This window comes from Pan troglodytes, chromosome 4 (assembly GCF_028858775.2).
Source record: "Pan troglodytes isolate AG18354 chromosome 4, NHGRI_mPanTro3-v2.0_pri, whole genome shotgun sequence".
NCBI lineage: Eukaryota > Metazoa > Chordata > Mammalia > Primates > Hominidae > Pan > Pan troglodytes.
This window is the reverse complement of record NC_072402.2, coordinates 122,786,012-122,812,811: the sequence shown is the minus strand read 5'-3', so window position 1 is coordinate 122,812,811 and position 26,800 is coordinate 122,786,012. Positions and strand designations below refer to the sequence as shown.

Genomic DNA, 26,800 nt, shown 5'->3' with positions numbered 1-26,800 from the left:
CAGCATTATTAAATACTTGGACAAAACTTGTGCTTATTGCTTTTAGAATAACAATCTGGCTTTCTCTTTTCACTTAATAATGATCAGGACTACTTGTATAAAACACACAGTACAGTGCTTTATGCAACAGTCATAAACAACCTCTCCTAAAATGCGTTTTTGCTTTTCTACCCTAGTGAACAGCTCTGTTTGAGTAAATGATCCATCCTTGAATCATGTATGCAGAGACAAGATCAGCGTTGGATTGTTGTTTTAATAAACTGGAAGTCTGCCAACATTATCTGGGAAGAGGACGAGGACATTAATGCTAGCATGCAATCTAGCCGTGTTTGGATTTAAGACAGAATTTAATCTTCTTGCCTCCTTTCCTTCCCCTCCTCCCCCTTTCCAGTCCTTTCTTCCCTTAGTACACAGTCTCTTTTCATGGAGTTAACTCAAGCTATCTTAAACAGCATGAACTAATAAAGGATGACATTTTTAAAAGGGGAGGCATTCACAAATGTTGGAATGTGGAACATTTAAAATTCTATGGTACTTAGTTTAAGAGAGTGGTGATTAATGAGTTTATGTTATCTATCAAAATGCTTCCATCATGCTGCTGATGTGACATGGGATTTATGGTAATGAAAAACCTGCAATCCATCCCCGGTATCTAAATCTATCAGCCCCACATTCATACAAAAAGCACTAAATGATATATTTGTAGCTATCTGAAAGCAAGATCATTTTTAAGATATGTACGGCCAAAAGAGAACATTCTTAAAATATAGGAAAGGAAACGATTTCCTTTCCAACCTATTGCTCTAGCAAGCATCATACTACGAATATCAATCTCTTCCTGGAAAAAAAAAAAATACTGAGCAGATGATGACCACATGATTAGGCTAGTCATTCTCAGTGAATTTCCTGTAATTTTCTTGGAAATCCTTTGTAGTACCTTTGCTAAGGGTCATACAAATTTTCATTTGGATAATTTGTAATTGTTTGTTGTGCTTTGCATCTTAGAGAAAATCCACTACTACCTTGAATAAAACTCACTTGGTTCCATCTGCAAATCAAAAGAATTCCAAGTAGGCCAATAGAAAGCTTCATCCATTCTCAGCAATTGTTATGCACCACCCATCCCTCCCTCTTCATTAGGTAGCTATTCCTATTTCTGAACGACCTAAGATAACATATATCAACATAATAAAGTTAATTCGCTGCAAGATGTGCTAAAGAGATTTGTGTGTGCAAATAGTGAAAATACTGAACTTTGCGAATGATTTACTTCTTTAAAACAAATTTGACCAGATCAAGTATATATTCATAAAAAATACCAATCTCTATTACTTATACTCTGAAATGCTTTCATGAGTGGGAGAAAAGAGGGAGGAGTTACACCTAGAAGATGCAGAAATTTTTATATAAACTTAGGGAATATAATCATGTGTTTTGTATGCCCTAGCGGAGGCGGTGGAAAAACCACTGTTCTTGGCATCATGAGGACCATCTCTATATTCTGACTCTGTGGGTAGTCATTTTTGTCAGGGTCATCTACATGTCAGGCATTTGGGTGCCTACACTGTAAGTTAATCCACTTCTGTATGCTTTGGAAAACAGACAAAGAGCCCTGTAGTGAAATATTTTTCTTAAGGCGGAATTTCTACTTCCAAAGAGCAGACATCAGCTTAGTGTGTTCCAGAAACAGCACAGGCTTGTATTCCTTCGCCATTTACCCACTGCTTTTGCCACTTCTGCCTTGGAGAGATGCAAAGGATAGAGAAACGCAGCCAAAGAGAAAGGAATCCCAGAGGCCAGGGAAGGCAAGTGGTAACAAGCCAGTGTGTGTATTGTGTTGTACAGGTTTGAAGGGGGTGGAGGAGTCTTGTTAAAAATCACAAAAACTGCCTGTGCAGCAAATAGATTCTCCTCCCACTACTAACACTGCAGAAAATGCCATCTATCAAAATGCTCTTAAAAGCAGTCTCTGATGATGCTGGAATAAAAAGGCTGTAATGACAACTGTGAGGTGGGAGGAGCCTCCTTGCACCCAGCTGTCTGTCAGACTGGGCGTTAGAGACCCTTTAGATTAATAGGGTTGCACCAAGAACGTGACTCCCAGTGAAGAGGTTCTCTTTCTCTACCCTTCCCCACAATCCAACTTCTGATGCTCTCAGGCTTGGCCCTTGGAGTCAAAGTCACAGAAGGGGAAATGTCATTTCCTGTTGATCATGACAGTCTTTTTTCTGGTCTCAGTATTTCTGGCCTCATTGGTCTTAATCTGACCCAACCCCAAACATCATCCTCAATACTCTTGGGTGACCCAAGCTCAGGAAATAAATGGTGAACCATTTTCAAGTTTTAAAACCATTTTTATAGCTTACACTGAGGTTAGTTTCAGTTTTGAAGTAATAGTGTAATGTCAACATGATTGTCCCCAATATATTATCTACCCCACTGGCTCTCAATATTAAAATGTAATGAATTGTTTGTTTTATTTTTTCTAGCTTGGCAAGAAAATTATGAAAATGTTACTCTCTTTTAAAAGGTAGGCCGTTTTTTTTTTCTGTTACCAGAGAGAAGGAAAAAACAAAAACCAACACATATTATGTAATAGTGAGAAAAAGAGAGAAATGCTTATAAGAAAACATCTTTAATTGCTTAATGTTCATAAGACAAAGAGAACGAACAAAGCAGATACACAATTTTAGCAAAAGAAAAACAACACCATGAAACATTTGTTTCTCAAGTAGTTACAAAGAATATTAACTAATCAAGCCATAGAAATACCTAGAAAGAAAAGGATTAGATGCACTCAAATATCAACATTAGGAGGCTTCTCACTGCTGATCCTGCCACCACATGCATTAAGAACTCTCTCAGTGGCCTGACAACAGGAAGAAAAAAAAGAGCCCCAAGGTCAGTGAGTAACACTAAGACCAGCCACATTGGAGCCTGAGGCAAAAGGAAGAATCAGGAATACTGATGCGATTTTATTTAAAATTTTGACATTTTGTTCATCATGAGTTTTTTGCATTAATTTTGGGTTTTCTTAAATCTTGCATTAAAATATGATTTACCTTGATCACTGAATTTTCGACACCCTCTAAATTTTGCACCCAAGGCAAATGCCTAACCAGCTTGTCTTCCTTCAACCTAGTCTCTGCCCTGTTGTCAAGGAAAAATAAGAAAATGGAAGCACTAACATCACATGATTTTCTTACACTTAGCAAGTTCAAATGGATATAAAAACTGAAGACTAGTTTTTAATTGTTGGAATCACCAACACTTGTTTTCTAAAACACATGCCAAAGTTCTTAAAAGTTGGAATATCTTATGTAAATTAGGTGACTTACAATCATGGGCACATAATGTTTCAGTTAACAAGGAAGACTGCATATAAGACGATGGTGGCCCCTTAGGATTATAACAAAGCTGGAGAACTCCTATGGCCTAGTGATGTGATAGCCATTTTAACATGGTAGTGCAATACATTACTCACATGTTTGTGATGATACTGGTATAAACAAACCTATTGTGCTGCCAGTTGTCTAAAAGTATAGCACATACAATCATGTACAGTGCATGGTTTACTGTTACTGCTTTATGTATTGACTACACTATACTTTTTATTGTTATTTTTCATACTATTTATAAAAAATACAGTCAACTAGAAAACAGCCTCAGGCTAGTTCTTCAAGAGGTATTCCAAAAGAAGGCCTTGTTAGCATAGTTATTCATGATAACACAAATAACTCCATGAGTGTTACTGCACCTGGAGACCTTCCTGTGGGACAAGATGTGGAGGTGGAAGACAGTGATATTGATGATCCCGACTCTGTGTAGGCCTAGGCTAATATGTGCATTGGTGTCCCTATTTTTAACAAAAGAGTTTAAAAAGTAAAAAGTAAAAAACAAAAAAAATTCAAAAGTAGAAAAAGCTTATAGAATAAGAATATAGAGAAAGAAAATACTTTTGTACAGCTGTACAATGTGTTTGTGTTTTGAGCTACGCATTATTACAAAAGGCTCAACAAGTTTTTAAAAATTTTAGAGTCCATAAAATTAAAAAATCACAGTAAGCTAAGGTGAACGTATTCTTGAAAAAAGAAGTATAAATTTAGTGCAGCCTAATTGTACAGTGTTTATAAAATCTACAATAGTATACAGTAATGTCCTAAACCAGCAGTTCCCAACATTTTTGGCACCAAGGACCAATTTCCAATTTTTTCCACAAAATGGGGTGGAGGTTGTGGTGAGGGGGTGGTTTCAGGATGACTCGAGCACATTACATGTACTGTGTACTTTATTTCTATTATTATTACATTGCAATGTATAATGAAATAATTATACAACTCATTATAATGTAGAATCAGTGAGAGCCCTGAGCTTGTTTTCCTACAACTAGAGGGTTCCACCTGGGGGTAATGGGAGACAGTGACAGATCATCAGGCATTCAATTCTCATAAGGAGTGCACAGCCTATATCTCTTGCATTTGCAGTTCACAATAGGGTTTGCGCTTCTAGGAGAATCTAATGCCACCACTGATCTGACAGGAGGTGGAGCTCAGGCAGTAATGTGAGCAATGGGGAGCGGCTATAAATACAGATGAAGCTTCACTCACTCACTGGCCCATCATTTCCTGCTGTGCAGCCTGGTTCTTAACAAGCCATGGACCCAGGGACTGTGGACCCCTGTACTAGGCCTTCACATTCACTCATTACTCACTCACTGACTCATCCAGATCAACCTCTTGCAATATCTGTTCATAAGTACTCTATACAGGTGAACCATTTTTTATCTTTTATACCATATTTTTACTTTACCTTGTTTATGTTTACATGTGTTTAGACACACAAATGTCATTCCATTACAATTGCCTAGAGTGTTCAGCACAGAAACATGCTGTATGGGTTTGTAGACTAGGAGCAACAGACTATACCATATAGCCTAGGTGCGTAGTAGGGTGTACCATCAAGGTTTGTGTAAGTACACTCTGGGTGCACACAACAATGAAATTACCTAATGATGCATTTCTCAGAATGTATCCCCTATCAAGCAAGTGACATGCGACTGTATTTTGAGATGGTATCTAGAGACTTTTCTTTCTTACCACTTACTTGTTGCTGGTAGCACTCCACCTATTTAGTCTGTGATATTTGTTGCCTCACAGAGGGGGCATATGCCCAGAAGAAATAAGTGAATTAAGTGGCTGCATATATTGTATAAATACATAGCAGAGAAAGTCTGAAAAGCTATAGGATTCAATTCCAAGAGCCAAGTGATTGAGAGGGGAGAGATTTTTCTCAGTTCCAAAAGTTTTTAAAATAAGATTAAAAACCAAAACTTTAAACACTTCATAGTGTTTATACCTTAACTGACACAATGGGGAGAATGTGGGATGCCATAAGGACTTACCATTTTCCCACCTGAAATTAAGTAAGAATTCAACTAGTCCACCTGAAATTAAATAAGAATTCAACTAGTCCCACCTGAAATTAAATAAGAATTCAACTGGTAGATGGTAAAAGAGGAATTTTAGGGAATGTGATGAAAGTGCAGATATCAACAAGTGCATGAGAAAGGGTCTTGTACCTGACCCCTTAATGGATCAAACCCTTGCACAAATGTAGATATGCTAAGGTCACACCAGAATACCAGAAGCAAAGAGGTTGAGAGATTTTACACCACAAAGCAAACTTCACAGTGACAACAACTCACAGACCTGTGTGCAGAAATGAAACTTCCTTTATTTCTCTGTAACTGATTCAAACTTTGGAGCCTCCATATTTATGGTGGAAAATTTAAACTTGTCAAGGTAAACTCAGCCACATCTAACCTAAAACATGTTTTAGTTGTTATACATTTCTGTCAATTCCGCACTCTAAAACTCTTTCCTCCCATTTCCCTCAGTTGTAATAATGTATTAACAGACACTTAACATAGCACTTTTACCTCCCAAGTATAAATTAACTCATTTAACCTTTACCTCTGAGCAATACAGTATCATTGTCTCCACTTCAGAGGTGTAGAAACTGTTAGAGAGATGTCAGGTTAGCAAGTGGCAGAGCTGAGATTCAAACGATGTTTTTGGCAGGGCCTCTAAGTAACGGAAAAGCTGTAACTAAGGGGTGGTGTTGGTGGAAGGGCTCAAGGGAGACATCACAGAGCTATCTCCCCCATGCCGGCATGGAGCTCTAAATCCCTGGAGAGAAGCTTTTAAGTAGATGGGAGTACGCAGAGTCTCCCAGAGCCCAGCGGTTGAACTGACAAAGACAGAGACTATGCTATGGGACAAGATACCACAGCGGAAGCAAGAGAGGGCTGGACTAAATCTGGATTCGATGCAAATATAATATAGAGTCTGGGCGCAGTGGCTCACGCCTATAATCCCAGCACTTTGGGAGGCTGAGGCAGGTAGATTATGAGGTCAGGAGATCGAGATCAACCTGGCTAACACTGTGAAACCCTCTCTCTACTAAAAATACAAAAAATTAGCCAGGCATGGTGGCACACACCTGTAGTCCTAGCTATTTGGGAGGCTGACGCAGGAGAATCGCTTGAAGCCAGGAGGCAGAGGTTGCAGTGAGCCAAGATCATGCCACTGCACTCCAGCCTGGGTGACAGAGCGAGACTCCGTCTCAAAAAAAAAAAAAAAAAAGATATAGAAGCCCCCAAGATCATAGAGACCACAGAGCACTTAGAAAGCAGAGAAGTCGCATTTAGGCGAGGAGAACCTACTCTAGAGCCCTCTTGGTTAGAATCTCAGTTCTGCTGCTTTGGTAATTTGGGGCAAAGTGACCTCTCTGTGCCTCAAATTCTTTACATATAAAGTAGAGATAAAAACAGTCTACAAGGCCGGGCGCAGTGGCTCACGCCTGTAATCCCAGCATTTTGGGAGGCCGAGGCAGGCGGATCACCTGAGGTCAGCAGTTCGAGATCAGCCTGGTCAACACAGTCAAACCCCATCTCTACTAAAAATATAAAATTAGCCAGGCGTGGCACATGCCTGTAATCTCAGCTACCCGGGAGGCTGAAGCAGGAGAATCACTTGAACCTGGGAGGCAGAGGATGCAGTGAGCCAAGATCGTGCCATTGTACTCCAGCCTGGGCAACAAGAATAAATCTCCGTCTCAAAAAAGAAAACCGTCTACATATAAGATTGAATAAACTAACTTAACTTATGCAAAGGGTTTAGAATATTATATTACATCGTGGTTATAAGTACTATTTTAAGTGTTTGCTACTATATTGTTACCTCTAAGAGGAATGCAGAAAAAAACACTATGAGAATCCCAAATTAATTTAAATTTGCAACAAATGAAAATACATTTTAAGCTTAAGGTTACTGAATTTGCCTTGATGAGCATATCTTTTTCACCTTAAAAAATAGAGATTTCAAAGCTAAGTTCAGCTTAATTACAGAGAAACAAACGTACATTTCTATACATTGCATCAATTGGGAGACAATTCTTCTTGGCTTCCCCCTATTTGTACACATCTTGGGAGTAGAGCCACTGCCTGCCTTTTGTCCAGACTATATTTTCAAGGATGTCTATACAGTAAAAGGCCCTGGAAGATAGATATAGTGTTTCCCTCCAAAGAAAATAAGGCATGTTTGGTTCTGTCCAGTAAATTGAAGGTACCATCTCTCTTCAGGGCAAAGTTAGGCAGGCTACCTGTTATAAAAGGTTCAGGTCCCCTGAATTCAAGATTTCTCTCCTGTAACACAACCCACTGTGAGTCCAGGAATCAGCTGTGCAGCCCTGTAGGAATCAGGGCTTAGGCAGCTGGGACAATCACTGATACTCTGGCTACTGCTATTGCTGTGACTAATAAATGGTTCTTTGTCTCTGACCCAAGAGTCTCATGTTTTCTGCCAACATCCATGACACTGTGGCAGGATAACTTGTTAGCTTGCAAGGAGGGTAAAAATCTCAGAACTTTCACACCTTATTTAATATATTACCAATAAACTAAATAAAGCAAAGTATTTATTTATATGTCTTATTTTATTTTATTTCAATAGTTTTGGGGCAAGAAGTGGTTTTTGGTTACATGGATAAGTTCTTTAGTGGTGATTTCTGAGATTTAGGTGCACCCATCACCCAAGCAGTGTATACTGTACCCAATATGTAGTCAAAGTATTTCATCTTATGAAATATAATTTAATAGAGTCATAAGAATACTCATTTTTCTACTTTCATAAGTTTTTCAGTGTTTTGTTTTGCTCTCAGGCCATTCAATATATATACTTATTTTATTCTTTACACTCAATATGACTTTTTAAAAAAGAAAGACACTTATCTACATTTAAGCAATAACTAAAGGTTTATGCCAGTGACCAGAGATGTCTAAATGTGGCACATTTTGAACACATCCACAGTCCAAGGATTTATCATTACCTAAGCTAAGAACACCGCAGAACACAGATTTTCAGAGTACAAATTCCATTTCTCCATCTGCCACATTCAGATGAGATCATGGAATCAAAATTAATTAATTATTTCAAACCTAAGTTCAAGAATACCATAAGGAAAGTAACAACAGTAAATGATTATTTCAAAACAATGATAACATCCATTATTTTATTATCTCTGACTGAAAACAATTGGGTCACATTTTTAAGTTTATTCAAAGAAAGAGAAAATAGATCAGTTGATAGTTCTTCTAAAATCATACAATGAGATCACCAAAGCAAATACAAGACAAATATTCACACCACCACAAACATCAAAGAATAAAGTCAGTGTTTTTCTCTAGCTCTCCCCAATCCTGACCATTCTGGAATAACATGTTTCTGCTAATCTGCCCATTTGTGAATGACTTGTAGAAACTGACATCTAAAATAACTTCATGGGGGTAATTAAACTTAACCAGTCCTGGCTACTTTCTCAAATGTCATAATAAAAGAGTGAAATTATATACCAGACATAGTTGTTTTCCAAAGTGGGAAACATAAAACTTTAGGGAGATGAATTATAATGTTATGTCAGCAGTATTTTTACTGAGCAGACCCATGAATGTGGTGTTGCTGAGACATTTCTCCTCACGCCCTGCTGCTGGGAGTTGTTCCTCCCTACTCTATTCCTCCTCCACTTTCCTTACTCAGTCATTATCAAATACATTCATCTTGTTTAAATAACACGGTACTTAACCTCCATTTGATGTCGGGAATGTAGGGCTGCTAAATTACAACCAGAAGAATATGAGAGTGTGAGAGAAACAGGCAGAGAGGAAAATACAAAGAAATGTCATGTTTAAGTCTCATAATAACCAAAAACTATATTAAATTCAAAGTATGACTCTATTTCTAGAAGGAGGAAGCCAAGCTGACGGTAGCTCTTTTCACCTGGTAAAACTGGAGATGTGGATAGCTGTTTATAGGCTGATCACTTTTCTGGGATTTTAACATAGTTATAGATTGATACAGCTCACTGCCCACTCATCAATACCTAATGTCCATCTAAGCAACTTCTCCAAAATCATGGAATTTGAAAGAAAATCCAGGAATGGGAATCTTAATCAGGATGCATTTTGTACATCACCTGTGGAGTTTTCAAACCCACTTATATCAAAATTCTGTCTTTTAAAAGGTTTACAGTGACTCCATGGTACCCACTGAGAATCGCTGATCGTGGTTATATTTGTTGGTTTGTAGTTGCCCAGAGGACATATGCAAAAATTACCTTCATATTGAGGATTATTAAAAGAATATACAGAATTGGCGTGGTGGCTTATGCCTGCAATCCCAGCAATTCGGGAGGCCAAGGCAGGTGGATCTCTTGAGCCCAGGAGTTTGAGCCCAGCCTGAGCAACATGGCAAAACCCCATCTCTACAAAAAATAGCTGGGCATGGTGGTGTACGCCTGTAGTCCCAGCTACTCAAGAGGCTGGGAAGATCACCTGAGCCTGGGAGGTTGAGGCTGCAGTAAGCCCTGATCAAGCCACTGAACCCCAGCCTGGGCAACAGAGAGAGACCTTGTCTAAAAAAAAAAAAAAGAATATAAAAGGAATTCTACGTAATGCAATCTTACTTAGTCGTAGAGCTTTGAGAGGACTGGGATACACAGTAGACTTCGTGGAAAAACAGAACAGTAGCTCAAAATATTTGTGGAAGGAACCTGAACTCAATTGGCCCACTTCTTTTGTTTATCTAGAATTCATTTTTTTCCCAAGTGAAAGTAGGGCCAGTATTCTGCCATTCAGTAAGGAGCACTGCGGTGAGCCAGGAATTCACACTAAGCCACTCTACAGGCCTCCCCAGTTTCTACCCCATGTGTGACTGGCTTTTTGGATCCCATTAACTAGTTTAATTAATACTGTTTTGACTACAAATGAAAGTAAGTTATATCTAGTTCATACGAAAAGAGGTCTTTGTTGTCTGGCATCTCCCAATCTCAGTAAAGGTAGTGGTAAAGGCCTGGAGTTAACAGGAACCAGGACTCTGATGAAACAGGGTTCTCTAGGTTTCTCTTTACTGTGGTTCTCTGCATGAGAAATTTTTCCTCACGGCTATACCCACTACTACCAATATCTTACATTTTCCCAGTTCTATCAACAGAGAAAAGTATTCTGTCCCCACTGTTGTAAATAAGAAAACAAAATAAACAAAAAAGCCTCAAGAAAAAATTCTTATTGGTTTGGAAGGATCATGTGACCAAGCACTGAGAGTATCCAGTCCAATGAAACTTCCATGGCTGGAGTGAGGGGCAAAAAGAATTCCTTTGAACAAGGAGTAAATGCTACAGGCAATAGTTCTCTACTCCCCTGGGGGGCAAGTTTTATATCACTAAATACAATGTGGCAGTAGCTGTAGTATCTGTGCAAGAAAGAGCGCCCCTGGGCTACGTTACTTAATATGACAGCTGTAGATGAGGCAGCTACCTGAGACTTATGGACTCACGGTGAACCCTGTCCAGTTCTTAGGCCAAATTCCCTTCATTCTACAGATGGGGAGATAGAGCCGAGAAAAATATAAGGTAATCTACACACCTGAATCTTGCAAATAACAGTAATAAGTCCAATTGCCCCCTACACACATTGCAGGGTGAACTGACGCTCCTCCCAACACACGAATACAGGATTTAGGGAGGTATGATTTGAGGTGAGGTCTAACAATGCCAGTTAAGAACTTTCTCCAGAGGTTTCTTAGGTGAGCACTACTTTAGAAAGTTAAGTCCTCATGACATTCCAGTGTGTTTGAAGCAAACCTTTGAAGAGAAAAGCAGCCAGAACCCTAAACGGATGCCCCTCCTATTCCACCCTCCACCTCTACCCCACTTCATAACCCTGGGGCCAGCCCATTCTCTGCCTACTTCCCTGAGGGCAGAGTGACTAGTTCAAGCACCCCGATGACTCCCTTTCTTTCAAACATTGAAGAGCTTATATTTATCTAGAGTTTTAAATTTACAGTCCTAGATGGGCAGTCATCTTACTCTCTTTATGTCTATGTAAGTGAAATCAGTTTACTAGAATGTAACTTTGAATTGGAAAGATAGTTTTTCTGCTAATGTGTGGAAATGGAAACCCTGAGCTAAGATTTTTCAATTCTGAAAAAAATGAAAATAATCTCTTCTGGGCAATAACGGATCAAATTCAGGGCTGGCCTATCCCCAGGCCCATCTTTCTTTCTCCTCTGGGCCTCTATTTTCTAGTGTCTGGTTCGCATGCCACTCTGTGTCCCATCAGCTTCTGTGCAGGTATAGGTTGCCCACCTGGACTTAGATGTGAAATTCTCTCAACCTGGTATTCATTAAACTCTGTTGTTCGCATACAACCACAGGCCTCCTACAGCCTGTTGGTCCTCTCAGCACTTCTGAGCCCCCACTGGGACTCAGGAGCTTGCACCCACCTTCTCTGCACTGCTCTGGGCTCATAGTGAGGCTGTCCTTGGGACTCCCTGACTAAGTGCCTGCCTTAGTCATTGGCTACTGTCATGACAATACCAGCTGCTCCAGTACCAGATTGGCCTTGAGGATAGCTTAGAGCAGGGGCACCAAGTCTGTAGCTCTCAGATTCTACCAAATGTATCTAGGTGTTTCCTTCTCTTGTCCCTCTCTGTCTCTCTCTCCATGCTCACAGCTCTCTGGGTTTTGGTGTCTGCTCTCTCAAGCTACAAATTTTGGGAATACTAAACACTCTGTCTCAAGCACCTGCTCTTTCACATACGAAACACTTTATTGTCTTGACTATGAATTCTAAATTATCCGGTCAACGTTGGAGGATGATAATAGTGAACCAACTCATTATTTTTAGAAGGGACAAATAAGGTATATAAAGAATCAGCATTTATTTTGCCTTCTTCTATGGTGTGCACCACAATAACCAAATGATAAGTGGATGGAGAAAACATGATCTTTATAAAAAATATTCCAGCTTATAAATGAAGAAGAAATGTTAGAATTACAATATCACCAGTTTGCAACCTCTATAACAGAGGACATCAACAGCCACAAACACCAAAAAGAGAGAAAACCAGACAGTATGGTATGTGCCTATTGTTGGAAAAACCCACCACTTCCTATATTATTGCCAAAACTAACTGAATAAGTAAATGAATAAATCCGATCAATCTCTACAGTCAATTTATGAAAATGCAAAGCATAGTGTAACACAGGTACCTACTCTTCAAGGATATGATCAGAAAAACCTGGATGGGAAAACTACAGGACAAACTTGTTTCTTCAACAAATAAATTGCAAAGAAAAAAAGAGAGAAATGGAGGGGAAATCTATAGAATAAAAGATATTTAAAAGACATATTTGCTAATCTTATTGTTCAGGTCATGTTTGGATCCAGGATTAGAAAAAAAAAAAAGGTGTAAGAAGGACATGACATTTACAAGAAAATATTTGATTTGATGTTGATGATATTAAGGAATTGTTGCTATTTTGGGGGTGTGATGATTACTTTGTATTTGCATTAAAGCAAAAGAGTCCTTGTCTTTTAGAGATGTATACTAAAATACAGTTGTCCCTTGTTGTCCCTGGAGAATTCATTCCAAGACGCCCACAGATACCAAAATCTACAAATGCTCAAGTTCCTGATATAAAATAGTGTAGTATTTGCATGTAACTTACTCACATCCTCCTGCATACATTGAGTCATCTCTTGATTATTTATATCTAATACAATGTAAATGCTATGTAAATAGTTGTATTGTTTAGGGAATGACAAGAAAAAAAATCTGCACACGTTCAGTATAAATGCAACCATCTTTAACAAAAAAAAAAATGAATCTGCGGTTGGTTGAATCCACAGATGTGGAACTGATGGATATGGAGGGCCAACTATACTTAAAGGTAAAACTACTTGATACCTGGGATATGCTTCAAAATAACAAGGGGCTAAATGCAATGTATTATCTTGGATTGAATTCTAGAAAAGAGAAAGAATTTTAGTGGTAAAACTGGTGAAATAGGAATAAAGTCTAGATTTAATTAATAGTTTCATAACAATACTAACATATTCATTCTGACAAACGTACTATGGTATCGTAAGATAGGGAGACATAGGTAAAGAGTATGTGAAAATTGTCCTATCTTTGCAACTTTTCCATAAATCTAAAATTATGCCAAAATATGAAATTTATTTTAAAAGCAATGAGAAGAGAGAAGTGGATGCAGGTGTAGATGGGACAGGATTCACCAAGGATGAATGGTTGTTGAAACTGGATGGCGAGTATAGAGGATTACTATACAACTCCACCTACTCTTGAGTGAGTTGTAAATTCTCCATAATAAAGTCACGTAAGTTAAAAACATTATGATCTTTTCTATAGACTATTAAGAGCCTACACAGACCTTTGGAAGCCAGTAATTTGACACTTTGCTCTCTGTATCATTTCTGCCATCAGGGCAGTGGTGCCTAAAGAGTAGGGCAAAGGGCAGGAGCAGAAAGAATTGGAAAACAGCGGAGTTAAATATCACCCAGCTACAATCACTCGCTTCTTTTCTTATTAGACCCCAAATTATTTCTTCCTTTATATTTTAAAGTCTTTTTTCACCTGTATTTTTATCGCATTTTAGATCTCTTCTAGCACCATGTGCCCATCTACGCATCACTTGGTGTAAGGTCCCCACTGCAATATAACGAACAACCACAGCGTATTAAGCAAGCTAGAAGCATATTTCCCTACACACAAAATAAGTCCGGAGGTCAGCAGGCCAAGACTGTCAAAGCAGCTTCATGGAGTTTTGGATGACTCAAGCTCCTGCCTGTCCCCTACTCTTAGATTCCTACGATGGCAGCCTGGTCACCACACTTACAAGATAGCTTCTAGAGCACACCCACATTCCAGGCAGCAAGAAGGGAGATCAATCCACTTCTCTTTAAGGAAATCTCCCAAAAGTCCTACATATTTCTGCTAACCTTTCACTGACTAAAACATACCCACACAGCCACTCCTGGCTGCCAAGTGGAAATGTAGAAAATGGTCTTTTAATTATACTCTGGCTGTCCTCTACAAAAACAGAGTCCTATTACTGAAAAAGGAGAACGAAGTGGATGTTGGGTAGAAAACTAGCAGCCTCTGCCACAATCAGTCATGGGAAAAATCTGAACATGCAGTGGCAGAGGAGTCCAACCATGACTTATGCCCAAATTAATTATCCGGCTAGTGCAATCAGCAAAGATCTGGAAGTATCTGTCATCCCACATACGCTGCTGGCTGGTTTATGTTGATTGGTTTGACTGAAAGTTAAAAGTAGAAAACTGCCTGTTCATTCACCCTTCACAGCAAGATATCATCTATCTACATCAGACGCCAATATATGTGCATTTGTGTCAGCATCATGTATAGTACTAGATACGCCTGCTGTGACTATAATGTCCTTTAAACCTAAAATGGAATCATTATAGATTCCTCCTGGCAGCCCTCTTGAGTCTCTGGGAGACCTTCTGGCCTCCTGGCCAGTCTCCAGAGAGATTCCTGTCTGTCTGCCCGGGAGGAGACACATTCTGGGCTGCCTGCCCACATTCTAACCTGCTGCTCACACGGGTAGAGAGCTGTGTCTATTTGGGTCAGTCCTTCCAAATGATTATTCTGTTGCCTTTAGGTAAGTTCACTTGAATGTCCCACACATACCAACTGTGCACACCACATGTTTGAAAGCCAGTTGCCCAGTAAAAGCAATGAAGTATGTTGGAAAAAGCATCTGAAATCTGAGACTGAGAACCAAGCTGGAGCTCTTTTTGGTCCTGGCAGTGAAAGCTTAGGAAATTCACTTAGGCTCTCTAAGCCTCAGTTTCCTCATATGCCAAACAGAGATATTGCTACCACCTCTACTTTCCTTGCAAATATATTGCAAAGCTCAGTTACAATGAGATATTACATGTCACAGTACTATACTTTACACCAAAAAAAGGTTAATATTATTCTTAATCTAGTGAAAATGTGAGTCATTGAAAAAAGAAGAGAAAAACAAGAAACAATAATGTAGCTCAAGCTCATTTGACCAGGGTCAACACAAAGAAATATAGTAACTAGTGCCAAATCTGCAGGATATAAAGAATATAGAGAGACAAAAGAATATAAAGAGACAAAAGGATCAGTGTAATTGTATCTGCCTCAGAAATGATAGATTCTAAATGACTTCTCTCAGGAAGTAAACTTACAACATTCTTCGAGCCACCATTTCCATTTATTATCAGCCATTCTTCCCATGGAACATCAGTTCAAAGAGGAAACCTATTGTTAAATACTCTGTTCTCCTCCAACTGAAAGGGTGAACTATGTTTTATTTCTTTTAACTAAGTCACCTTTAAAATTCATCAAGATTCCTATATCAGCAGCAAAGACCCAAAACTCTCACATAAAATTTTACTGTTCAATACCATCAACTAGGGTCCATTTCCATTCACGAATATAAGCCTTTGGGCACAAGTATGTAAGTAGTTACATAAACATAAATTCATTCAGGGAGATAGGTGACTTCTGTAGGTGTGAATGTACATGTGTATGTAATTCTATATATTGGAGCCTCTAGAAGGTTCATAGTTTTATAGAGACATCAACAAGAATTTTAAATCCTTTAGTTTTTGTCAAAAGAAGGAGCTTTAGTTTATGCAACATAAAATTAGAATTGCTTTTACTTGCTACCAGTTTAATATCAACATTTTTATTCAGAGTTAGACCCAAAGCTAAACTGCTGGGATTTGACATAACAAAACTGCTCTCCATATGTGAACCAAAAGTCACCTGGGATCTATCGGCCAATTAAGACTCTTTGCTCAGATCTAACTTTAGAGGGTGACTTCTGTCAAGAGCTAAGGAAGAACACAATTCATTAATGACTGCAGAACTCAGAGAAGTCAAGAAGCAGATTCACTGGACATTAGTAAACTTTTCCTGTGACCCACAGCTAGAGCAAAGTACCTCTTAATTGTGAATAATTTTTCCTGATAAAAGTTTCTCACTCCTTTCTTAAATCTGGAACTTCCCTTGCTTGGAAAACACCCATACACACATAACAAAAGGAATTCATTCCAGATGTCCAAGAGGCCTTGCATGTCAGGGTCTGGCTTTCATGGTTGCAAAGGGAAATTTTGGCAGGTGGTCACAATGGTATTTTGTCCCTCTCAAATTTGCTGCCATCAAACCACACTGTAAAACTCAGCTGGTTTACATTTGTATAATTTTTGCCTAACAAAGGGAGGAAAAGACGACAAGAAAATTAGCCGAATACTCACCAGATCACAAGGCTGAAACACAGGTATAGGTAAATTCATCCATAAGAGTTTTATCAGTGCTGTGTTCCCAGAACTGTTCCACGCTGTGTGGAGGAAACAAAAGTAGGAAACACTGTCCTAAGTCTTGAGAACTTAAAATGACTTACTAGTGACAAGGTTAATGAGAATAAGAGTGCCACTGTGCTCCCATAGTACCCTGCATAAAGCATCACTGCACATACTACTCGTTATAATGAACAGTTTGTGTGACTGATGTCATCCACCATGTCCAGCCCCCAACAAGAAGCATGGCATATCTGTCATAGTAAACACAGAGCCCAAAGCATATTCGAGAAATGCTAACTCAGTGAATGTAGGAAACAACAGTAGAAAAAATTAAAGAGATGTGAGAGCTGTAGGGATTCAAAATGCAGTCAAACATGAGCCCATTATGTTTCTGGGAATTATCAAGTGTTAATATTTTTTATTCTGCTAATAAGGCATCTCTTCATATTCCTAAGAACCAATTTGAATTTTTCTGCCCTTAATTGTACTACACACTGAGAAACAACAGCTACTATGCTAGAAAATATAACCTTTAGTCTGGAAGTCCATTGTTAAAAAGCAGGTATTATCTTACTGCAGAAGAAAGGGAGAAGAGATACTAAGAGTGATGAAGTTGATTTCATTGCTGTGTTTTGGTGACAGTGTATTCCCAAGGGGAAAGGCAGGCTTGCTGGGGGTGGGGGCGGGGTGGGGGGTGGTGGGAAGCGCTCAAACTTAGGTGAAGGCGGGATATTCTTTTTTTTTTTTTTTTTAAGTAAATTGTCTTATTCTGTACAAAGTAGTTCAGATAAAACATCTGCTTATCTGCTTACTACATTATAAACAGTGTTGAGAGTCCTAGACCTTCACTGTGACCCAATTATTCAGCATTCTCAGTGTAAAACACCATTTATAAGAGAACTTCAATAAATATCATCATGCGAAGGGTAGTTGTATGGTGAAATAAGTTTAGGAAACACTAATTACCATATCTCCCTCCTTAGATTTGCAATGTACCTTTATATTGTAAAGAAAATTGTGTTAGTTTACTTACTCGGGGTTTTCCCAAAATTATTTGCCTATGAGCTCATTATTCACAAAGTAGATTAGAAAACACCATTCTCAGAGCCCTGCGTTGACTGCTGTCTAACTTTTCTTTCAGTGCTAAATTCTGTTATCATTTTGGGCCAACATTCTCTCACTTTTTAGAAGTCATAGCTAAAATTTGGGTACATATTACTACTCCTAAAGAACATAAGAACTGAGTTCTGAAGATTGAAGCTTAGCAAGAGTCCACCCTGAAGACCAAGGATAAGAAACAGCACTTGGTATCACAGCCTAAAATTAAAATATTCTTGGGGAAAAAAATTGAACTTGAATCTGATCAAGCCTTGCTAGATTTTACCACCATTTACAGGGATGACACCATGGAATGCAATCAACAAAATCTCAACTTGAGAAACTCCAGAGGATGCATAACCTGCTGCCTTCAAAAAATGAATTAAAAAACAAAACATAAAGGGAGGCCGGGCGCGGTGGCTCACGCCTGTAATCCCAACACTTTGGGAGGCTGAGGCGGGCAGATCATGAGGTCAGGAGATCGAGACCATCCTGGCTAACACGGTGAAATCCCGTCTCTACTAAAAATACAAAAAATTAACTGGGCGTGGTGGCAGGCGCCTGTAGTCCCAGCTACTCGGGAGGCTGAGGCAGGAGAATGGTGTGAACCCGGAAGGTGGAGCTTGCAGTGAGCCAACATTGCGCCACTGCAGTCCTGCCTGGGTGAAGAGCAAGACTCTGTCTCAAAAAATAAAACATAAAAGGGAGGTGTTATCTGTAGATTAAAAGATACTGAAGAGGCACATCAACCTTGTGGTGTTTGAGTCTTTTTGTTTTTGTTTTGTTTTTTTGAGACAGAGTCTCACTCCATCACCCAAGCTGGAGTGCAGCGGCACAATGTCGGCTCACCGCAACCTCCGCCTCCCAGGCTCAAGTGGTTCTCTTGCCTCAGCCTCCCAAATAACCGGGATTACAGGCGCTCATCACCACGCCAAGCTAATTATTATTATTATTTTGTATTTTTAGTAGAGACAAGGTTACACCATGTTGGCTGGCCTGGTCTCAAATTCCTGACCTCAGGTGATCCACCCGCCTTGGCTTCCCAAAGTGCTGGGATTAGAGGCCTGAGCCACCGCACCTGGCCAGTGTTTGAGTTTTATTTGGATTCTAATTTGAGCAAATTAACTATGAAAAAATATTTATGAGACAATCAGGAATCTTTGAACACTTTCAGGATATTTGATGATATTTAAAGAATTACTGTTAATTTTTTTAGATGCGATAGTATTGTGGTTGTAATTTTGTAAATATATAAGAAATACTTTCTGAAGCATTTTTGTATGAATAATATGTTATCTAGGATTTGTTTCAAAATAATCCTGGGGAGGGGGATATCAATAAAAATAGATTTGCCACAGTATGATGAGGTGGATACATGAGAGCTTAGTACACTATTCTCTCCAATTTTGTATCTTTTCAAATTAAACGTTTTCAAAAAGCAGTTGGAAGAAAAAAAGAGGGCAAATAAATTATTACAAACCGGATGAATACACTGAAAAGCCACAAGAGCAAGGAATTGTGAGACGCAGGGACAGAAAACACCATGGATACAACAGAGAAGTAAAGGAGTGTGAAAACCAAGAAAAGAAAGAAATTTCAGTGGAGTTTTGAGAGAGTAAAACAGATTATGAAGCGTTCAAAGCATGATGTCTGGTGAAGAAATGTACATAGCTATACCCTCTCATTTGAGGAAGATGGTTATGAAAAAAGATGGTGGTTGGAGGTCAAGTGAAGGTTTGGCAAGTTGTGTAATGCTATGGACTGAATTGTGTTCCCTCTAAATTAATGTCGTGAAGCCCTAAGCCCCCTCCATGTGATTGCATTGGAGAAAGGGCCTTTAAGGAGGTGATTAAAGTGAAATGAGGTATAAGAGTGGAGCCCTGATCCAATAGACCTGTTGGCCTTGTAAGAAGAACAAGAGAAACTAGAGATTTCTCTCGTCATGCACACAGAGGAAAGGCCATGTGAGGACATAGCAAGAAGGTGGCCATCTACAGGCCAGGAAGAGGGTCCCCACTAGAATGGGACCATCCTGACACTTTGATCTTGGACTTCCAGCCTCCAGAACTGTGAAAAAACAAATTCTGTTGTTTAAGTTACCCAGTCTATGGTATTTTGCTATGGCAGCCCAAGTTGACTAATGCAGGTAAAACATGCACATTTACCTCATTAGCCTTTCTCGCTACTTTGCTAAGCATTTATCATGTACTTTTTTTATTATGTTGAAATTCGACATGGGAAAATAGATGTCACTGAGTGGTATTGTTGTTCTGTGTTCCTTTAGGAAAAGGTCAGTCAAGTATAGCCACAAAAGAAGACACAGGAGAGGCTCCAGGAAACAAGATGTGTGATACTTGCAAGTCCTGGAGAGCCAGTTACTGCATGCTGAGAGGGGGCCATATGGGAGGAGTGCCAAGGAAGCGGGCTCAGCCAAGCAGTGGGGAGAGCCGAGAGAGTGAGGACCTGTGGTCAGGTGCCTTCACTGGCAGTCAGGGTGGAGTACATAGGAAAAGGGATTTCACTGGTGCATTTGAATGTTACTAAGTCACGGTTGAGGGAGGGCAGTGATAGGAAACTTGTGATACGGACCAGCCTTATCACATTAGTGCACCTGGACACCTGGGCAAGGTGCTCACAGCTCAACAAGAGGCAGCAGGAAACAAAACAGGAAGTTTTAAAATTTTTTAAATTCACAATACAGCTATAAAGACTCAGTAATTGTTCCTCTCAAAGTTTGTTTTCATAACATGCTCTTTTCACTATGTTCACGCTTTACTTCTTTAAAGGAGAAAACACCAGCTTTCAGCTTTAATCATGAGCAGAAAGCTTAGATAAACCATGTAAATCCAAGCCGGGCACGGTGGCTCATGACTATAATCCCAGCAATTCGGGAGGCCGAGGCAGGTGGATCACCTGAGGTCAGGAGTTTGACACCAGCCTGGCTAACTTGTGAAACCCCGTCTCTACTAAAAATACAAAAATTAGCTGGGCATGGTGGCAGGAGCCTGTAATCCCAGCTACTCAGGAGGCTGAGGCAGGAGAATTGCTTGAACCTGGGAGGCAGAGGTTGCAGTGAGCCGAGATCGCGCCATTGCACTCCAGCCTGGGCGACAGAGCGAGACTCCATCAAAAACAAACAAAAAAGTAAAGCCAAATTTTTCTCCCTTATTACTTTCCAAAGCACATAGGCTCACTTAATTCAGCTATTAGAAATTTCTGCATTCAAGATCTCCCGGTTTTTCTGACCAAATTGATGCTCTTAAATTTTCCTCATTCTGATTGTCAAGGGTTCCCAACACCACTCTTGTGTTCAGTGATTCACTAGGGTTCACGGGACTCAGCATATAGTCACAGCTATGATTTATTAGAGCAAAAGGAGGCAAGGCAAAATTAAATGGAAAAAGGAGCATTGGGTGAGGCGCAGAGGGAAACCAGGCACAAGCTTCTAAGGGTCCGCTCCCAGTGGATTCTCACAGAACACACTAAATTGCTTCAGCAACGAGTTGCAACAACACATGGAAATGTTGTCTACGAGGGAAGTTCATTAAAAACTCAGTGCCCAAGGCTTATGCTGGAGGCTGGTCACTTAGGCACTCTCTACCTAGCACTTGCCAAAATGTCGTACTCCAAGAAGAAATGCAGGTGTTCAGCGTAAGTCAATCGCACAGTTCAGGCACAGTGAGCCACTCATCAGTTAGGCAACTGTGCAAACCTTCCTGAAATTTAAGATTTCAGATGCTAGCCTGGCGCCAACCTTACAAGCAGGCCTAAGAGAGCTGTCTCAGGCCTGCCATGTTAACTTTTCTCTGCACACTCATGGGAAACTTTGCTGTCATTCAGGACTATTCAGGGTCTTCACCCACTGTGACCTCTTTGTAGCCTTTGATACTCTGACCACATCCTCTTTCTGAATTTTATACCTTTCATGATTTTTATACCATGCTATACCATGAAACTATTTCTTTCCTTTTGTGTCAGAAAAGGGGATTATGAGGGCAGTCCCATGGTTAGGGACTGAGGGAGGTGGGTGACCCCAAATTATAACTCTTTCCCCTTTCCCTCAGTGAATCTGAAATCAAATACAAACACACATCCCCAAAATGGAAACCCTTCAGAAGACCAAACTATCTTGTCTCTATTCAGAATCTGTATCCTCTCATCCCTACATCTCTATTCCTGCCCCTTGTAGCATATCTCCAACCCAGGCTAAAGTGGCATGTGCCCCAACTCACCCTGGCTTCTTTAGAAGGCATGTGCTGCACTTCTAATCTTCATGTTTCTCACTTGGCCAGAGGAACGTTACGGAGAGAAGCTTTGCTACACTACGTTCTGTCCGTTCTATTGCCCCAAGATTCCACATTCACGTACTTCCCATCCTCAGAGCAATCATGGCCTAATTGGCCTCTCTCCCTTCATCAGTTCCATCCTACTAATACCCAACGTATAAATATCCCTAACCACAGCTGTGACTTTTGATCACGCCACAACTTAAAACTGTTAGTGTTGCCTGTTGCCTATTTCCTAATGAACAGAATTTCCTAATGAATAAAACTCTTGGCCTGGTATTAAGGTCGTCCGTGACTTAGCCACGCTCTTTTTCTAGTCCCATCTTCCTCTACTGCTATTCCCATATTCATTTCTGAAGTGAATAAGAAAGCTATTTAATAATGCTCCTCTAGATAATTTAGTCAAACTAGATCAATGGGCTTTTTTTTTTAATGTACCTTTTTTTCTCCAGGCTACCTTAATTGAGAATAGGATCAAGAACTCATTTGTAATGATCAGCTAAAGCCAGGCTCTCTCTCACCTTGCCAGCACACTGGAATCACCTGGATCCCGCTCCTCGGTTTTCTGATTCAGTCGATCTAGGATGTGGCCTGGGCATTGGGGTTTTTAGAAGCTCCCTCAGGTTTCTATAATGCACAACCAGGGCTGAGAAACACTGACACAGAAAATCTGTCTTTGCCTGTGTTTTGTCCAAAATGGACTATGGGACTATTACAACAGAGTCCATGCATGTTCTTTTTATATCTCTATTCCTTATCTAAAGCCACAGTCCTCCCCTTAATCTCCACTTCTCCTCTTTGACACCTAACCCCCAATGCCTCTTTCTTGAGAAGCCTTCCCTGATCTCCAGTGAACAGCATTCTCACCATCCCTGAAATGTAGGACCATCTCGCTCCTGCCCCTCTGCTTCTGATGCTGCTCATCTGTCTCGCTTCTCACATTATTCTTGTACTGCTGAAGCCCCTCTTTCCTCAGGTGCTTTTCCAAGCACCTTTCTCATACTTGATTTAGCATAAAATTTTGTGTTGTGATGTTAAATGAAAATTTGAAAAATCAAAACGTGATTTTTAATTTTTGCAACGGTTGTGTAATGCTTTTAATGAGAGATTCACCCAGCAAGTCAAGTAAACATATTCTGATCTTCCCAAGTCATGAATTGTTCCGAGAGCAAACACTCACCCCTAATCATTTTAAGATCTGAATCAACTCTGGGTACATGTGCTTTACTTCTCACTGACAACTAGTCGCTTTTCAGGCTTAGGCTACCAAATCCAAAGTTGCATATTCAGAATTCCAAAACAAAAGAAAACCAAAATAACCCCCTTTTGCCATGTTGTCTCCTGCTATAAATTAGGCTGGGTTTGCATCCAAATGTGAGGAGACAACAACGAGATGAGAATTGACATGCATTATTAGTTGGCAGTAGTTTGGTTTTCTTTTCTTGATTGCTTCAGGGCTAACAGCTCACCTGCATTTTAGAACAGGCACCTGCTAATTCAACTTTCCAACCTTTAATCTCACCCTTTCACCCACAGCATTTTAATTACCCTACAATTAATATACTCCTGATTTTACCCACATGGAAGAGTGGGATGGGAGGAGGGTGAGGAGAGAGACTGGCTTGATGGTAATTTATCATCCAGATACCCCTCTTTTTTTGTCCCTGGGTGAAAGTCTCCAATCTTGATTCATTTTAATAACAGGCCTGAAAACACTCTCACCACCATCCCCAACACAAACACACACATGCACACACAGATGCTAATAAATGAGACATCATCTCCTTGAACAGAATCATCAGTTCTCACTTCTCTTCAAAATCTGTGCCTCTGACCAATTCTCCCTCAACCTCACTGCCTGAAGCTAGGAACCCCATCTCTAAGTGGGAGGAGAAGGGAAGGTCGATTGGCAACCCAACAAAGTGACAAAGAGGGCAAAAGTTCTGAAGAAGTTGGGAGAAGGAGGAAAGGGGGGAAAATGAATAAACAGACTTTTCTTTGCCCTATGGATGCCCACAACGACCACTGGAGTAATTTTAAATTCTTCATAGAGGAAGACTCAAGGCCCCAGCTGCCCCCAGCTTTATTGATATTCCCCACTAAAGGAAGATCAGTATGCCAAATGGAAACTCTGCAAATGAAAATTAAGCTCTGGGTCATGGGAGGGGTGGGGGAATGGAGCAGCGCTTTTTACCCACCTGCCCTGTAGAAGCCGGCCTTTGGCTGTGGCTGGCGCCTGCTGCTGTTGATTGGCAGTCCTCTGGGTGAGTATTCACCTGGACAGACACAGTGCCAACTGGACTCTGGCCATCCAGCTCAGGCTGCCTGCTGGGGCCGTGGCCCTCCCTCAATCCTGCACACATGAGGACACAGGCTTCGAAGAGAGACTTCATCTCTCTTGGCAAAACTTTTTTCGGTCCATCCTGAGCACTACTGATCTTCCTGAGTAGCCATTTTAGCATTCTACAGGGCATCTTTTGTCCCTTCAACTCTGCTAATACAGTCTTATCCTAATGCTGGCTTTGAATTGCAAAGAATTAAAATGCCAGTCTTCTGTCCCTATGCCTTATTAATGTATTGACCACCAACCACTTGCCATGAAGCTTACCTCTTATTTCAATGAACACTCACAGCAAACCTCTGGTACTGGTCTCTTTTCTCCATTTTACAGAAGACAGACACTGAGGCACAATGTCTCGCCCAACTTAAGGCACGAGTTCTCTCAATTTTCTACAATGCCATGCAATTTCTCACTTGGTGCTGAGTCTACTCAGTGCTTGAAGTGGCAACTCAGATGTGTTCTTTCCATTGAGAAAATAAGGAGGTAGGTGATTTATCCAGAGGAGCCACCCTTCTTTGTGACAAACTGGCAAAATGAGAACAAGCTATGTTTATTGCTTCCTGGAAATTAAAGGGACAACATCTTTCCAAAGCACAATCTTCCCCAGGAGTGATTAGGGTACACCCTGAGCTCTAGTGGTTTGTGGTTAAAACTTGCCCCGTACACCAAGACTTCACTACCACTGCGGAGACCATGAATGTGGCCTTGAGCTTCCTTCTTAATTCAACCCAGACTGTCTAATTACATAATATACACATTTTTAATTGATTTACTTAGGTACCCCTTATATTTCATACTTTAAATTTTATAGAGCTTTTTCTTTTGAAAAGCATCTTCGCATGTCTCCTGAATATCATTTTCCTGATTCTTAGTCACATTTTACAGATGAGGCCACAAATTCTGCCTCAGGATTCAAGCTCCTTCACTATTCCATGTTATTTCTGTTCTTCAAAAACTAGGATTAAGAAAATCCTCATGAAGTAGTATTTGGGGTTGAATTTTGTCCTCCAGAAAGATATGTTGAAGTCTTAACACCTAGTACTAGGGAATGTGACCTGATTTGGAAATAGGGTCTTTGCAGATCTAATTCAACGTAAGTTAAAATGAGGTCATTGTAGAGTAGGGTGAGCCCTTAACCCAAGATGACTGGTGTCTTTATAAGAAGAGGAGAGAAGACACAGAGATAGACACACATAGAGGAGAACAGCACATGATGATGGAGGCAGAGATTAGAGCACTGCATGTAGATGGCAAGGAACACTAAGGATTGACTGCCAGTAACCACCAAAGCTAGGACAAAGGGATGGAAGAGATCCTCCCCTCTGTCCCTGAGAGATCATGGCCCTGCTGACACCCTGACTTTAGGCTCCTAGCCTCCAGAACCATAAGATAGTAAAGTTCTATTGTTTTAAGTCCCACAGTTTGTAGGACTTTGTTACAGCAGCACTTGGAAACTAACACAGGGAGCATCTGAATACAGGTGTTCCAGAGCCAGGCCAACGGAAGTGATTGGGGCTGCAGTATTTCCCATGTTCAGTCTGTTCTGATTTTTTAAAACCACATATCACGAGTTGCTGAACTCTCTGCAAATAAAGTTTCTTAAACTTCTTTTGAGTTCCTCAGTGTGATGGAAAAATTTCCATCCTAATTGTTCTTTTCCCAAAAGAGTGAAAAACACGGCAAGCCTTTGTTAATCCCCATTCCCCAGCCCTGTACTGCCTGCTGGAGCCTCCTTGCATCTGACAATATTTTGAGATATTGCCCTCAATAGTGCTTTTCAAACTTTATTGAGTATTAGCAACCCTAATACTGGAGAGCTTTGAAAATCCCCATGCCCAGGTCATACCCCCAGACCAATTCCCTGTGAATCTCTGGGCCTGAGCGGGTGACTCATACATGCCTATTTTAGAAGGTTCTCCAAGTGATTCCAGTGATTTTCCAGTTAAGTCAAATGTCCTACAAATTCCTCTTGGGGTTTTATTTCATCAGAGAAAAAGCTTAAGTAAATTCCTTCCTGATTATAAGCATCTAGAGCAGGGGTCAGCATCCAGCTCACAGCCTGTCTGGTAAATAAGGTTCTACTGGAACATAGCCATGATCATTGATGTACATGTTGGTTTCTGGTTACAATGACAGAGTTGAGTATTACAAAAGAGATCATATAGCCCACAAAGCCAAACATATTTACTATCTGTCCCTTTAAGAAGTTGATGAAAGATTGAAATTTCTCTTTTCTTCCCACAGTGAAGATCCAGCAAAGAGCTTTGCACTTAGTAGGAACTCAAATGAATTAAATCGACGTCAAGTGAACTGAAATGAACTGAATTAAATTAAATCTTCTTCCACACATTACCA

General features: G+C 40.1%; 1 long non-coding RNA gene across 2 annotated transcripts in view; it reads right to left on the bottom strand.

Moving 5' to 3' along the window:
- LOC104006543 (uncharacterized) overlaps positions 1-26,800 on the bottom strand; it is a 495,672-nt gene that overhangs the window by 399,515 nt on the left and 69,357 nt on the right. For both annotated transcript variants that reach the window (XR_010157320.1, XR_010157321.1), the window contains one exon: positions 16,676-16,758. This is a non-coding gene — a long non-coding RNA (uncharacterized LOC104006543). The remainder of the gene's footprint in view (positions 1-16,675; positions 16,759-26,800) is intronic.